A 6,316-nucleotide genomic window follows, 5' to 3' on the forward strand; every position below is an offset into this window, starting at 1 on the left:
AGGTTACTAGACATTATGGGCTCATATGGTATATTTTCCTATCATTCAAAGTGTAAAAAGATACAATCGACACATTTGTGCTTCGTAGATGATTTACTAATATTCATAAAAGGGGAGTTAAATTTTGTTCTTAGCATCCAAAATGTTTTACAGCTATTTTACACATTTTTTGGACTTAAATTAAATTGTGCAAAAAGAAAGATATTTTGCTTGAGGATTAAAAGAGAAGAGCTAGAAAAAAATTTACAAGCAACAGGTTTTAAGTTGGGTTTTCTCCTTGTCAGATATTTAAGGGTGCCACTAATCACATGCAAGCTCGTCATGACAGATTACACTTCATTAATTGAAAAAATCACAGCTAAAATACATAACTAGGCAGCAAGGCATCTATCTTATACTAATAGAATGTAGCTGATTCGATTTGTAATATTTGGCCTACACAATTATTGGTGCAGACATTTTATATTGCCTAAGAAGGTCATTAGAAAGATCAATCAACTATGTTGTATTTTTTTCTAAAAAGGTCGAAAAGGTATAGCTAAGGGAGTAAGGGTAAAGTGACAAACAATGTGTAAGCCTAAGTTTGAAAGGGGTTTGGACTAAAAGATGTAAAAAGTTAGAACAAAGCTTGCATGCTCGGATTGCTATGGTTTATTTTCACACAAGCTGGCTCATTATGGATAGCATAGGTACAATGCTATGTTCTTAAAGGAAAGAGCATATGAAAGCTACAGATAGCACATGATCAAAGTCGGTGTATGAGAAAACTGTTGCAAATGAGAAGTATTACCACTAGATTTTTGTTGCAGATGAAGAATAGAGTGATATGCAAACCAAAGTGTCAAGTTATTCAATTGCTAATGTGTGGAATGAAATAAGATAAAGGCAGTCAAAAGTAAATTGGCACAGACTTGTTTAGTGTAAGCTACATATTCCTAAGTTTGCTATAACAACTTGGATAACCATTCTTAATAAACTCCCTACTAAGGATAGATTAATTATATAAGGAATTTTTGTAGATGAGATCTGTGTATTATGTAAACAAGAGAAAGAAAGTAGAGACCACATTTTTCTCAATTGCAGTTACTTGAAAAAGGCATGGAAGCAAGTACTGTCGTTATGTAACCTAAGACAATAAATAGCTTGATGGGAAAATGAGATTTAATGGGCTATGGCCAAGCTTAAAAAGAAGGCATTGGTTTCCATTATGCTTTAGTTGGCTTGGGAAACATATATTTACTGGATATGGGCAAAGAGAAATAAAAGAATATACAACTCAGAAGCATTAGCAGAAGAGATGATTTTAAAGCAAATAAAAAAGATAGTCAAATTGAGAATAATGGGACTGAAGAGTGTTACTTTTGATCATGTAAATTAAGAATCGAGTGAGAGTTAAAAGTTAAGTAGACAAATGTTTGAAATGTAAATATTGGAACAACTGTACACGTTTTTTTTTAGCAGTTTACTACTTTCTTGGATAATGAATATAATACTTATAAAAAAAAGTTGAGACATAGAAATTGATGATTAATTAATTTGATATTAGAGAAAAAAAGGTAAAATGGAAACGATGATATATTCAAAGAAAGAAAACCCCATTCATGTCCACCCAAAGCTGAGATTTTGGGAAAAAAAAGTTTTAAAAAAATCTATGTATATTAATAGGATTTATATTTAATGTACTATTAATATATAAATTTTATATGCTATCAATTAATCAGATAATATTATTTTATTAATAAAATGAATCAAATATTATTATTACATTAATGAATAGTTTTAAAAAATATTAATTTTTTATATATTTATTTTAAAAATTAATAATTACTCATTAATGAAACTATATCATTCGATTCATTGATAATATATAAAATTTATATATTAATAATATATCAAATATAAAAATTTTTTAACAATGTAAAATTAGAGGTTTTTTTTTTAATAAAAGTACAATTGTATTTCACAAAATTCAAGTGGCTTGGCTTATCCACTAGAAAAAAGACTTTTTTTTTTTTTTCAGGCGGAGGTGGAGTCATAGCCATTTCCAAAAGAAACATCATGCTTAGTCATCCAAGGCCAAATAAAAGATAAAGTTTGCTTTTTCTTTTAGTCATAAAATCAAACACAACCGAAACAAGTAGTAGTATACTTTTCAATTGATCATAAAATGACTTAAATTTTTATATATTTAAGAAAGTAAGTCTTCCCACAATTTTTTGGATTAAAGTCATCCAAATCATAATAGGAAATCGATTTTTCCCTGGTCCATGCACTAATATTATTAGGCCGATGACTGACACTTGTCCTTGCTTTTTAGCTGGAAGCATGGAAAATGATGTTATGCTAATCGTCTATTCTCTTTATTTTTTTATAGTCATAAATTTTGAGTAGACCTAAAAAATTGTGTAATTTTATTATATTTATTTTATATTAAACATATATAAAATATAAAAGTATCATATTATAATTTATATTCATATATTAAATATGAAATTTAATTTTTTATTTTTTAATCAGTTTATAATATTTATTAAAATTTAAGGTTATATCATTTTTATTTTTTTATTGTTTCATGTCATATCACCATGACATACAAAACAAATTTATAAGTGTTAATTTTTAAATATAAATTTATTAAGTAAACTCTTTAAACTACTGAGTTAATTTTTTTTCTTTATTATTTTCAAATGATTATCATTGGTGAACTATTAAAGTAGCACCAAGTTTTATTGGACTAATTACCCTACATGGTTCACGTGGGTTCGACCAATCAGAGTTTGAGTTAGGGGCAGTTTCCAAACCCTAGACAATGATTTTTGTGTATAATTATAAACAGTCCTTAATTCATTTTTACCAACTGAAAAGGAGTGAAATTCTCAACCAAAGCTGGAAAAACAGAGTAAAAGATTCTAACAGGTTGTACGTATAAAAACGCCAGTTAATTTACCCTTCAAACTCTGTTGGACTATTGGCAACTTTCATATGCTTTTTGGCTCTGATTTTAATTTTCGTTCTGCCAGTGCACTGAAACTCGATAAAGGGCATGGGAAGAGCATGAACCCTCGATCGGCTGACAAATGTTGCTGATGTTGGTGTCGTCTTCACGTGTATTTGGCAGCTCCCATGATCACAGATTTTTGTTCCTGGAATAGAACATCAATCTCCAGCACTGACGATCGAGAACCTGACCAGAAATATTTAAAATTATCATAAATTTGAGAGGAAGCCTAGAATCCTAGGATTGTGTTTTGTGCACACATTACAGCATCGCATGCTTTTACAAGCTTAGTGGAAGACATTATCGTATATATCCACATAATATGGGTTCAAGGCTCCATCCATCGGTAATTATATATAATCAAAATTCCTTTTTTTTCTTCAACTTTTGCGTGGAATATAATTAATTTATGTCAAAGGAAATGTAACTACATTGTTTGGATCTGTTCTTAAACAAATCGAATCTAGTCAAAAAATTCAAGCAAAAACTCATCATATGAGTTGACATTTTTTAATTAAGTGGTATATTAAACATGTTTTGATAATTTACTAAGATAAGGGTTTTTTTTTTTTTTTTTTGGTTTTCATAAAATGTGGGTCAGGACTCTGAATTGATTAATATGCATGACCACAATTTGAGGAAAAAAAAAAAAAGTGAATGCGCATATATATCATTGTTGAAAATTAGGGTCGGTTGATTTAAGATTTAAATTCTAACATTTATAAATTTTTTTTTATGGAGTACTGGAGCCTGCTTTGTAAAAAAATTGAGGTTGTTTCATTTCTTTGGTTTTTTTTTTTTCTTTGCCTTTCCCATCTCTTCCATGAGGTATTTTTTTACTACTTATTTAAGTTAGTTTAAGGGGAGTAATTAATACATTAAATTGATTCCTTGTTTTTACATAATTAATTAAATTAAATATAAAGCATCATAATGTATCATATAGTATGCAATTAACCCACTCCAAAAGTTGATATAGATTATTAATTGTTTCAATTACCTATTATATATCTGCTAACCTAGATTTATCATTATTTTATTGATTTTAAAATTGTAAATTTGCGATCCAACTCAACTTGCATTAACTTGCATGATCATCATATTTTAAATCATTCGAAAGCAGCTTATATGAATTATTATTCATTGGATTTAATTAACTTCAAACTAAACATAAAAGAAAGAATGTGCATATAAAAGAAAAAGCATCCATTTGATGGTAAATTGGTAATGCATCCACATCACTTATAACGACTTCACCCACTCCAACCCTTACCATCTTCCCTTTTTATTTTTAGCTAAGAACACATTTCTCTTTTAACCCCTTTTTCATATTTGATTAATATCTCCAAGCTATGGAAGCAAGAACTTACCTATTGGTACCAAAGGCATCATGTGGTTTACTTAAAAAGTACAAGGAAATACATTTATTGATATTATTGCAAATCAATGTGCATTTTATAGAACAATCATATATTTAAACTTTGGTAGCCCCAAATTATACATATATAATTAGATAAACAAAAGTTTATATGAGTTTGCTTATAGCAATAATATATATTATTGCATGTTATCAATATGTTATCTCAACATGATCATGTGTTATATCTTTTTCTTTATTTTATATATATATTTGAGACATCAAAATTTAAATTTTGACCATTAAAATTAAATATTTAATACTCTATTAATAGATTACATGACAGTCGACAATAGATTTTTCTTTTACTTTATTTTTTTTATAAAAATAAAAGACAAAATTCTATAACATATATACTTACAATCTCCATCTTATGCCTACCTAAATAAGACAGCAAGGAACTAAAAATTTTTGCTACATTTAATGCTTTAATTTAATACAAGCTGACGATCTTGATGGGTTTTAGATGAGCTCATGGGTTGACAGTGCTAAAGCCTGGGAACTTGCTTTGTCAGAAAACAGAGAAAGAACACAGATCAGGTGCTTGCCTGCTCTCATACTTCTTACCATAAGAAAAAAAATAGTAAATAAATGAAGGGAATAACATATTGTAAGATTCTCTGGCTTTCGTTTTTTTTTTTTGGATACTTTTGCCCTGAAACTGGGATTGTTTTTTTGGCACGGTCTCCAACCACCCAATTGGGAAACCTTAACAATTGAAAAAAAGGAAATTCTTTTCCCAATCTGCACGTCATATTCTGACAAGTGGTGGCGCACACAGTTTTGTCAATTTAGTGACCCAAATAGCCCCTGTCTTCGCCTTCAGTGACAGACATGTCCCTCTTCTCCACATGAAATGACGAGGATGTCCTATAGAAATTATTGAAGAGTGATTCTCCCATGTAGGAAAAAGCAAAGTCAACATATCCAAAGCAAACAATTATTCTATGCTTGATTTCTATTTTTATTCTTCGATATCTTTTGAAGCGAAATTACATGGATCATCTGCTTTTTCTTTTTTAACATGGCCTTGATTCGACTTAAACTAAAATTGGAACACTGCCAACCCCACTATTATTTCTGTTAGGTGTTTTTGAGAAAGAAATTCATAATTTGAGTAAAAAAATTATAAAAATTAAGATTTAAATTGCAAATATATTAATATTACTTTTTAAATGCATATCTTCTACATTAATTTTATTTTTCTAAGGTGGTGGGTTGGAAATCAAAGGAGTTGCTTTATTTGAATGACTTTAATGCTTAATTGGGAAGACATGGATTGTGGTTTGAGAAGTTACCAAAAAAGAACTCAAACTTCCTTTTATCCATTTTGAGAATTGCCCTAAATTAGCCAACAATATTAACTTTTAATTTGACCAACAAATTCAAGACACTTTGATAATCATCATTTGTTCTCCAACATAAAATTGACTATGAACATATTAGAACTAGAGATCAAAATCACTAACCTAATCAAGTTCTCTTACAGATTTGACCAATTATTAGTTTCTATTTCCAAATCATTTTTTTTTTTTAACAATCATTTGATTAACTTTAATATTGGTTAGTTCAAATTATATCCTTTTTAATGAAACGTTTAAGATTTTAATTATAAGCAACACAATAAGACTTAAGAGATATATATATCTTAAATTTATTGTTATATATATAAAAGTTTCAAGCCTTAGTTAATTGTTTTAAAAATCAACAATTAAAAAAGATTGACGTAAAATAATATTTGAATTCTCTCTTCAGATTCTTTAATATCTAAAAATTTCAATTGAATTTCATTTTCACCAACAAATTGGAGTCTAAAGACCTACATTGTTATTAATCTTATCTAAGAAAATTTGTATCAATAATTAGTTTAAATTAATTTAATTTTCAATGTTATAAAATGG

This window comes from Durio zibethinus, chromosome 1 (assembly GCF_047325235.1).
Source record: "Durio zibethinus cultivar Kanyao isolate XHJ-2024 chromosome 1, ASM4732523v1, whole genome shotgun sequence".
NCBI lineage: Eukaryota > Viridiplantae > Streptophyta > Magnoliopsida > Malvales > Malvaceae > Durio > Durio zibethinus.